At 36.3% G+C, this 11,271-nt stretch overlaps 1 pseudogene; it reads right to left on the bottom strand.

Annotated features, from left to right (window-relative positions):
- Nucleotides 1–6,512: 6,512 nt before the first annotated feature.
- LOC129519333 (nuclear nucleic acid-binding protein C1D-like) lies at nucleotides 6,513–7,197 on the bottom strand (annotated as a pseudogene).
- Nucleotides 7,198–11,271: the final 4,074 nt, after the last annotated feature.

Below are 11,271 nucleotides of genomic sequence, written 5' to 3'. Positions count from 1 at the left end.
ACTCTGTCTGTGAGTGGCCTCAGAGATACGTAGGAGGATCTGGCAATCAGGTATTTCCTACAGTTACAACTTATTCATCATCATCATTAACAAGCACTCTTTTAGGGTTGGAGGATCTGAAGCCAGATTGCCTGGGTTAGAACTCTGTTCTTACTAGCTATGTGACTCTGGACAATTTCCTCATCTGTTAAACGGCCGTACTAATAGTAGCTACCTCATATGTTGTAGGAATTACATAAATAAACATGTAAAAATCTTAGAACAGAGTAGGCTTTCAATGAATTTAGCTATTATTATAATTCACAGCAAGTTATAATCAGGACATGCCTCAAAAAGCATGGATATAATTGAAAAAAACTACCCCCAAATTTTGAGGTATTAATTTATAGTAATTATTAATATTTTTCTTAATAAGGACTTTTTTGTTTTATAGTTAGTAGCACTTTGATGAGACTTTTTTCCAGATTGGGTCACATGATATAATTTATGGTATAAATTTTTTAATGTAATTTTAAATGTAATTTTGTATGTAATGTATGTAAATTATGCAAGTAATTTTTATCCCATAAAGATGTTTCCTAACAAAATATCAGTTGCTTCTTTCATCTTCTTTCTCATTCTTAAAGAAGTAATTTTCCTTAAAACATACTGAATCCCAAAATAAATATTTATGTAATAAGCAGCTGGAAAGACTGGGTACCATGAGATGTAAGAAATAAAACATGGAAAGCCTGGGCTGGAGTTAAGATGACAGAGTTAGGAAAGGGAACTTTGGTCTAAACAGCAGGTTCTGGGAAGCTCAGATAGAAGGAGAGAAATCATCATACTCTTGTTCGCTTGTTAGAGTCAATTGGTTTATCTCTCATCAATATTCTATGAAGATGATAGAAGCTATTTAGGGTCAGCTAAAGGGAAGTAATGCAGTTGCTTGGTGCTTGCTTATCTGAATTTTATTTTGTTCCCCTTCATATTGGTCTGTGTTTCTTGAATACTCCATGTTCTCTCTTGCTTTTTGAAGGGTGGGACTTTGCACATACTGTACCCCTTACAGAAATCTTCCCAACAAACTCATCCTTTGTCAAGTTACCTTCTCCTTGTCTCCAGTCTCTGTTAATGTCATATCCTTGAGATATTTTACCCCTAGATCAGGTAATTCCACTCCCCATTCAATGCTCTCAGGGCACCTTCAGAACTTCCCCATTGTCACCCTAGACTGTTCTTCTCAAATGTTTGGCTTCTCTAGTTTGTAAACTCCAGAAAAACCTAGCCCTTATCTCCAGGATTCTGGGAAACGTACTCTGTCTTGATCTGGATGGTGGTTTACCTACATAAAAATTTTAAAAAGGGGCACCTGGGTGGCACAGTCAGTTAAGTGTCGTACTCTTGGTTTTGGCTCAGTTCGTGATTTCAGGGTCCTGGGATTAAGCCCTGTATCAAGCTCCGAGTTCTGCATAGAGTCTGCATAAGACTCTCCCTCTCCCTCTGCTGTTCTTTCCATTCTCTAAAATAAATAAATAAATCTTAAAAAAAAAAAATCCTAAGATCAGTGAACTTTATTCTAGGCAGATTATGCCTCAATAAATAAAAACAAAAATCAGGCACAGAGCCAGAATTTAATCTGCACGTCACCAAACCTTGAGGTTAAATTGAACATTTTGAATAATTAGAAAAGTTCTTCCTATACTTAGTTGAAATATGCATTCCTATAATTTTCATCTGTTGGCCATATATCTGTTTTCTGAGCCAACTTTGAATAATTCTTTTTTTTTTTTTACAGGATGCTTTTTAAAATATTTGATGAGAGCTTTCATGTTCCAGGCGAATCTCAACCATTCCTCTCATGACAGTTTTAATTTTTTAATCATCTCAGTCTTTCCTCAGCAGATGTTCTTTAGTTTATAATGTCTTTCAAAATATGGCATCTAGAACCGAATACAGCATTCCTAGTATTAGCTGACCAATGCAGAGTATAACTTGCCATTACTTCCCTTGAAATTATATTTTGCTACTATTAAACTGACTAAAGCATTTTCATTTCTGTTTACTATTATCTCTTAGTACTAAGACTCCTTTTCAACTCCGTTTAAAAACTGCCATTAAACTAGATCCCCTCCATCCATACTTGCAGAAGTCATTTCAAAAAATGAAGTCAGGCCTTTAAATCTTGTTGGCTTTAGGCAATAATGGGTTCCAACTTACTCCACCCAAAATTACATTCTCTATTTCATAGCTTTACTATAAAGATTAAATATAGTACTGTCTATAAAATCTGTTTTAGAAAATGCACATACATGCAAATTTAAAGAAAATACTGAGAGAATTTTGAAACCTAAGACTTTCATCATTTCATGTTGTTTATTAAGAATATTACGTGTAAAAAGTACAGGGACAGAGTCCTACAGCATAACTTCCTTTCAAGTTGATAATCCATCAACACTTATTGTCTTACTTGTTTAATCATTCTTAAACAGGAAAATAGCTGAACGCCATATGAAAAATCAAGATATATTAAGGAGCATATAGAAATAAGACAGAAGTTGAATAGCTTGTATTTCTTGTGTCATCTCTTAACATATAATTAACTGCTTAAGCAATAATCCTATACAGTCTTACTTATAGCTTTATAATAGATTTTCGGTAGATCTTGACTGTTGTTGGCCTTCTGAATTTCTATACACTATTGAATATACTATTCTAGTCCTGCATTTGTGTGTTCATGTGCGCGCACACACACACACACATACACACAGTCTGTTAAGATTTTGACTAGGACCGCTTTGAGTCTATAGATCAATTGGGAAAGAATCAACATCTTTAAAATAATGACGTTTCCAGTCCATGACCACAGTATTCTTTCCATTTATTTAGAGTCTTTTTATTGTTTTTCAGTAAAGTTCTTAATTTTTCTATAAAGGTCTTGCACATTTTCCTATGTATGTCATATTTTTGTGCTGTGCTAAGTGGTATATTTTAAAAATATCATTTTCTAACTTTGTTGCCAGTGTAAAACCTAATTGGTTTTTGTTTATAGATTTCTTCATCTACTAACCTTGTAAATGCTAATTAATTCTGACAATTTTTTAGATTTTTAAAAATTATCTTACAAGGTCATGCCAATCCCTTTAACATATACCTTTCTGTGTCTTGTTTTAATCTATCTCTCTGCCCGTTCCCTCTCTCAGGCTACCACTCTCCTGCATCTTGCTTTTAATAATTTATTTCATGTTTTAAAATAATGTTTTATCATATGTATATATTCCTTCAAGAGAATATTTTAATTTCTTTTAATTGTATAAGAGATATTATATTGTATATAATATTCTGGGACTTATACTTATAACCAATATTGCATTACTTCATTCTTATTGCCACAGAAATAAAACATGGGAGGGACGCCTGGGTGGCTCAGAGGTAGAGCATCTGCCTTCAGCTCAGGGCGTGATCCTGGGGTCCTGCGATCGGGTTCCCCACGGGGGTCCTGCTTCTCCCTCTGCCTGTGTCTCTGCCTCTCTCTGTGTCTCTCATGAGTAAATAAATAAAATCTTTTTTTAAAGAAATAAAACATGGGAGAATATATTCTTGATCTTGGTGTAGGGAATGATTTTTGGCAAGAATATATAAAAGTAGTATCTCTTCATCAAAGAAACTTTTCATATAGTAAAAACAGCATATTACAGAAAGTAGGGACTTGAACAGATATTTGTATGCCAATGGTCATAGCAGCATTATTCAAAATAGCTAAAAGGTGGAAAATGGCCATCAACAGATGAATGGATAAACAAAATGTGGTCTGTACATATGATGGAATACTACGGTACAGTGTGGTTGAGCCTTGAAAACATGTCAAGTGAAATAGGCCAGGCAAAAAAAAAATTGATTCCACTCATATGAGATAAATTTATAGACAACTTCATAATGACAGAAAGAACAGTGGTTAGGAGAGGCAGAGGGGAGGAGAGCATGAGGTGTTACTGTTTAACAAGCACAGAATTTCAGTTTGAGGTAATGGAAAAGTCCTGGAGATGAACAGTGGTGATGCTGGTGCAACAGTGTGAATGTACGTAATGCTCCTGCATTGTACACCTAAAAATGGTTGCTATGTATAATTTACCAAAATATTTTAAAAAATGCATGGTATGAACTAGGAGATAGTATTTATAGCAACTGTAACTCAAGAATATAAAAGAACTAGGGGCGCCTGGGAGGCTCAGTCAGTTAAGCTCCTGCCTTCAGCTCCGGTCATGATCCCAGGGTCCTGGGATGGAGCCCCTGGCATCGGGCTCCCTGCTCAGGAGGGAGCAGGCTTTTCCCTCTCCATCTGCACTTCCTGCTGCTTGCATTCTCTCTCTCAAACAAATAAAAAAAATTTTTTTAAAGAAAGATCTATAAGGAAAGGATAAACCACTCAATAGAAAAATGAGCAAAAATCATAAACAGGAAAACCCATGGCTGATAAACACATAAAGAGGTATTTAACCTCAGGGGTGACAAGGAAATGCAATTCAAAGCCCCAGTGAGATGCTGTTTCACGTTCACATTTCATGTTCACTTGAACAGCAAATACTAAGACGTCCAATAACCTAAGTGTTGGAGAGGATGTGGGATATCTCTTACTCATTGTTGGAATATAAATTGGGATAACAACTTCAGTTGTTCACAAACTCGACATCTCAACAATTCCATTCTTAAAATATTTACCCGAGAGAAACTCAAGCTTTCACTGCAGAAATATTTACAGTAAAGTCTGTAGTTACATCATAACAGAAAAAGCTTGGAAAATCTCAAATGTTCCCTGACAGAGAATAGGTAACTATATTTTTGGTATCTTCAAACAGTGTGTTATTCTATGGCAATGAAAGTGAATGAATTATAGAGGCTCTAAAATACTCATGGACCTTTCAAACTTCTTATAATACATACTGTGCTCGTTAATTATCAGTACTTCATCTTATGTAATATATGTATTTAATTAACTGCATCTCACACATCTTAGCATCCAGTAATTTTATTACTGCTCAATTAAAAACATTTTCTTATAATTCTTTCTTTTAGTAATGCATTATCTAGAAGTGTGTATCTTAATTTCCAAACATAGGTTTTTTTTTTTCTACTTCTTAAAAATCTATTTCTGTTTAGTTACAAGTAACACAATCTATATAATTTATTCCTTTGAAATGACTTGCGATGTGTCTTATATCCCATGAAGTGGTTAATTTCTGCAAATGTTTGAAAAGATTGTAAATTTTACACTTCTTTTGTGTAATATCCAATATTTGCCCCTTAGGTCACTTTTACTTATTATTTCATTGAAATCCGTATCTTTACTAATTTTTGTCTTATTCTTTCAATAATTGAAAAAAATGTTTTACAGTCTCCCACTATAATTATGAAGTCCTTTCTTTTGTTTTGTCATATTTTCCCCTTTATTTATTTTGAGGCGATGTTCAGTATATAAGAATTGAGAACTGCTGCATAGCTTTCTTTATACTCTGGGAAAGTTTTTTACTTAAAGTCTATTTAACTGATAGTAACATAGCTATAACCAGCTTTCTATTTATGAATGTTGCTACGGTAGACTTTGATTCACACTTAGACTTTCAATTTTCTCATGCCTCCATCTATTAGAGAGACTTTTCATAAATAGTATTTGCTTCTCTTGTTTCTTTTATTTACTTTTCTTGCTGTCTTTTGGATTAGATACTTAAAAATTCACTCCATATTGGCTTTGGCTAGTTTAGAAGCTACACACAATGTGTCCAGTCATTTAGTGGTTCCCATGGAAGTTATTACATGAATTCTTAACTTATCAGTGTTTAAAGTTAGTACTTTTATTATTCTCGTAGAGAGCTGAAGGACCTTACGACACTTTCTTTTTTTTTTTTTTTTAAATTTTTATTAATGATAGTCACAGAGAGAGAGAGAGAGAGAGAGGCGCAGAGACACAGGCAGAGGGAGAAGCAGGCTCCATGCACCGGGAGCCCGATGTGGGATTCGATCCCGGGTCTCCAGGATCGCGCCCTGGGCCAAAGGCAGGCGCCAAACCGCTGCGCCACCCAGGGATCCCCCTTACGACACTTTCACTTCAATATCTCACTCTCAGCTTGTTTATTGCTGTTGTAATTCATTAGTGTTGTGAATTTTCAATTTTTAAAAGGTCCACATGCTATTATAATTATTTTATATAGTCATTTACCTCATATTTCCTACTTTATTTTTCATTCTTTCTTGCATACCTCATCTTTCATCTTTTTTTTTTTTTTTGAGTAGGCTCCATGCCCAACATGGGACTTGACAGCCCTGAGATCAACCCTCATAACCCTGAGATCAAGAGTCCCATGCTCTACCAACTGAGCCAGCCAGGTGCTCCACATCTTTCATCTTCTGCCTGAAGAGTGTCTTTTAGAAAGTTTGTCTTTTCTGTTTAGAAGCTTCTAAGAAATCACATGTTTCATTATATGCGTGTGTATTTACTTGTTTATTTTTACTTTTGTTGCTTTTGGAGAGTGCATTTTTTAAACATTTGCTTTTCCTTTATTGGCAACTTTGGATGCATTTTTAGGTTTTGATTCCCAGAGGGCATTTTTCACAAATCTTGAAGCTGCATCTTTGTCCAGCTTGCCAGCCGTTTACTTGTCTGTTACTTCCTTGACCCTGTTCATGTATACTCTGATTCTTTCCCATTCCTGCTTTACTGGAAACCCAAAACATTGAATTTAATGTGTAAGCAGGAACTAAATCCACTTTTGCTTGTTCAAGGAGATCCAACTTCTGCAACAACTCATTTCTGGAAACAGACATTGTGGTCGTCAGCATCTTATCCACAGCACCGATGGAATTCTCAAATGTCGATAAATACACATGATTTTTTTTTAAGGATTTATTTATTTGAGAGAGAGAGAGAGAGAGAGAGAGAGAGCGCATGAGCACATGAGTGGGAGTTGGAGGTGGGGATTGGCAGAGGGAGAGGGAGAGAGAATCCTTGAACAAACTTCCAGCTGAGCACGGAGCCTGATGCAGGGTTTGATCCCAGGACCCTGAGACCATGACTGGAGCTGAAACCAAGAGTCAGCCATTTAACTGACTGAGCCACCCAGGCACCTCAATATTCATGATTTGTACTGGATAGTCTTCATTAATTTCTTTACCTGCCGTTATGACCAACTCATTGGTCTTCACTGCTGTCTCTGGAGAGTACATTTTTTAATCTGAGGAATTTATTTCATGTTATGGAAAACTCTCAGCTATTACTTTTTTAAAAAATATTTTCTCCTATCTAATATTTGCATTTTCTTTATACTAAAATGCTAAAGATGAGCATCCATAAATACACTACCCTGCTAAAGAACTAGACGCTGCTCGTGCTACAGAATCAAACTTTGCTCTTCCCTTCTCTTGTCCCTCTCCCACTCCCTGAGATAACCAGCTTCCTGGATCATCTTCTCCTTGCTTAAAAAAATGTTTTAATACATAATTTTTTAGTTTTGTATAATTTTTCAGCTTTATACGGTGATGTCATACTAAGTCTTTAACTTCCTAGTGCTAAAATCTAAAATTTGGTTTCTAAAGTGAATCTATGTTGAAGGAATAGTTCATTTATTTTCACTGTTATATACTATCCCATTGTAGAAATATTTATCATTCCATTCTGCTGTTGGATTATTTTGTGGGGTTTTATTTTTCTGTTGCAGTTAATGCTGCTGTGAATATTTTAATCCACATTTGCTGGTACACAGATGCAAGAGAGTCTCTAGAGAAGGCACTAAGAAGTGAAATTGCCCATGTGGAACCTGAGAAAATTCCAAATTGTTTTCCAAAGTGATTGAACCAAAACACTCCAGCTAGTAATATGGAAAAGTTCCTGTTGTTTCCTCTTTTAACCCAAATAATATTGTCAGACTTATTTGTTTTTTACTTTTGTGTTTTGTTTTGCCAATCTAGTAGGTAAAAAATAACACCTTACTATTGTCTTAATTTAGTTTCCAAGATTACTAATGAGATTAAGCTTTTTACCAGATACTTACTTGCCGGTTATGTTTCCTCTGTATGAGACGCATGTGTCTGTATTTTGCGCATTTATTTAATGGGTTTTGTGGGGCCTTTTTAGTGTTGAAAGATTCTATTTTAAATATATACTAACTCTTAATCCTTTGTTGATCATAGCTGTTAAAGACATCTTTACTCTCCGTTGTATTACTGCTTGTATTTTTTTCTTTATTTTTTTGGGGAAAGGGGTGAAAGTAGATAATATATTTTCCTCACCAGTTATAGCATGAAAGACACTTCCTAATATGTATTATAGTTAATTCCCAACTTTTCGTTAGAGAAAGGTTGCTTTACGCCTTCACGCATCATCACATTGAAGGTCAATTTTGTTTCCTTTCTTCTCCAAATGAAATTTTCTGTAGAGCTTAAGTGGATCTTTCTTCTGACCTCCCTTCCTCAAGTGTGTTAATAACATATACTAGAGGCAGGGACAGAAAACAGCATAGGTAGGGCCACTGCCCCTGGGCAGCATCAAAGGGTTGCCTACTGTTTTCAAAATTGCCCTAAACTTCTTTGTTCTTGCTTTAGCAGCATTGGCTTTAATATCTGAGACCAATATTTTATGACTTTTTGGGATTTATGATCTGTTTCACTGTGTCCATAGTTTTGCTTCATCATATGGCCACCAAAGTGTCCACATTCTTTTGGTGTAAGGTGTTTCTCTCCTGCCAGATCAGGAATGCCTTGGCAGAGGGGCACCTCATGCCATGCCTCCAGTAGCATCTCTCTTGGAGCTTCAGCACTTTCTGATTTCACGCACTGAAGCCTGAAATCTCCAGGAGCATCAGGTTGGCGTGTCCTGAGCTAACTCTTGCATGGTGTGCGTTTGACTTGAGAAGCCTTACCTCTTGGGAGTCTTATCCAGGAGAGCGCTGATGAGGACTTGGGCTTCACTCTTCACTCCTTGGAGGATAGAGACTCCCCGTCAGTGTATACCTCATAGCAGTTGATTAGGAGGATGGTGTCCAGAGGAGGTGAGCAATCAGGAGTAGCCTGGGCCCGGCAGCAGGAAGGTCACATGTGCCTCTGCGGACAGAGGGAGAACTAGATGCTGCTACTAAAGAACATGCAAGCAAGGGGAGACTGTGGTTTCCTTCAGATGAATTTAACTCTTTTTTAAAACCTGTATGGATACATAATTGACAGAAAGAAAATAATCCATACTTAAAGTATCCAATTTGATACATTTTGACTTATGTATTTCTGTGAAACATTACCACAGCTGAGACAATCAATTAATCCCCCCCAAGTGTTTCCTCCTGTAGCTATGAAATTTTCCTCCCTACCCCTTCATTCACCTTCCACTTCCAGGCAACCACGTCTATCTATTTTCCGATTTTTAAAAAATATTTTATTTATTTATTCATGAGAGGCACAGAGAGAGGCCGAGACACAGGCAGGGGGAGAAGCAGGCCCCATGCGGGGAGCCCGATGTGGCACTCGATCCTGGACCCCAGGGTCATGCCCTGAGCCCAAGGTAGACGCTCAACCACTGAGCCACCAGGCGTCCCAACTTCTAGCTCTTTTCTGCCATTATAGATTAGTTTGCATTTTCCAGAGTCATATATAAATGGGATAAAAAGTACATATTCAGTTTAGGGAGTGGAATTCTAGGTTCTTTCACTCAGCATAATTATTTTGAGATTCAACCGTATTGTACATGTTAACAACTATTCTTTTTATTCCTGAGCAGTATTTTATCAATATACTAGTTTATTGATCTATTTGCATGTTTATGCATTTGTGTTGTTGCCGAATTTTACTGCTTACAAATAAAGCTGCTGTTAGCATTCACGTACAGGTCTTTGTGTGGACATATGCTTTCATTTTTCCTGGGTAGGTACCCAATGATGGAATGACTGAATCGCCATCGTAGATGTGTTTAACTTCACAAGACTGATGAACTGTCCAAGTTGTTCTCCCATTTTACATTCCCCCTGGTAATGAGGGAGAGTTCTAGTTGTCACACATTCTTGCCAGCACTTAGTATGATGTGAGTTTCTCAATTTTATCTGTTGTAACCAATGTGTAATGGCATCTCAATTTGGTTTTAGTTTGCAATAACAAGTAATAGCTACTACTACGAATAATTAATGCTGAGTACTTTTTCATGCCGTATTTGCAATCCATATATCTTCTTTGGTGAAGTGTCTATTCACAAATTTGCCCATTTGGGACCCCTGGGTGGCTCAGTGGTTGAGTGTCTGCTTTTGACTGAGGGCGTGACCCTGGGGTCCAGGATCGAGTCCCACATCAGGCTCCCTGCATGGAGTCTGCTTTTCCCTCTGCCTGTGTCTCTGCCTCTTTCTGTCTTTGTCTCTCATGAATAAATAAATAAATAATTTAAAAAATTACCCGGTAAAAACATTGAGTTGTATTGTTTCCTTATTTTATTGTATGTATTTGCTTATTTCATTGAGGTACACTTGATAAGCAGTGTTATATTAGTTTCAGGTGTACAACATAGTGACTCAACAACTCTGTATGTTGTGTTATGCTCACCACAATTGTAGCTACCATCTGTCCCCATATAATGCTGTTATAGTACCATCGATTATTCCCTATGCTGTACTTTTTATTCCCATGACATTCATTCACTCCATAACTGGAAGCCCATACCTCCCATTCTCCTTCACCCAGTTTTCCCATCCCATACCCCTTTCCACTCTGGCAACGACCAGTTTGTTTTCTGTATTTATGACTCTGTTTCTGTTTTTTTTTTTTTTTGTCCTTCTGTTTTTGTGGATTCCACATATAATTGAAATCATAATGGAATTTGGCTCTCTCTGTCTGACTTAGCATGATACCCTCTTGTTCCATTCATGATGTCGCAAATGGCAAGGTCTCATTCTTTTTCACAATTGAGTAATGCTCCATTATATATATATATATATACATATATATATATATGAATTATATCACATCTTCTTTATCCATTCATCTGTTGGACACTTAGGTTGCTTCCATATCTTGACTATTATAAATAATGCCCTCCCACTGTATGTTGTTTCCTTATAATTGAATTTTGAAAGTTATGTGTATGTTGTGGATATAAGTCTTTTATCAAGTGGATGATTTGCAAATATTTTCTCCCAATTTATGGCTTATCTTTATTCTATTATAAAGTAGAAGTTTTTAACTTTGGTAAAGTCCAATTTATTATTTTTTCTTTTATGCTTCAGGATTTTGGTGTTGTATATGTAAATTTTAATGCCAAATTTACCCTTG

This window comes from Nyctereutes procyonoides, unplaced genomic scaffold, assembly GCF_905146905.1.
Source record: "Nyctereutes procyonoides isolate TBG_1078 unplaced genomic scaffold, NYPRO_anot_genome, whole genome shotgun sequence".
Taxonomy (NCBI): domain Eukaryota; kingdom Metazoa; phylum Chordata; class Mammalia; order Carnivora; family Canidae; genus Nyctereutes; species Nyctereutes procyonoides.
This window is presented reverse-complemented; position numbering and strand designations above follow the sequence as displayed.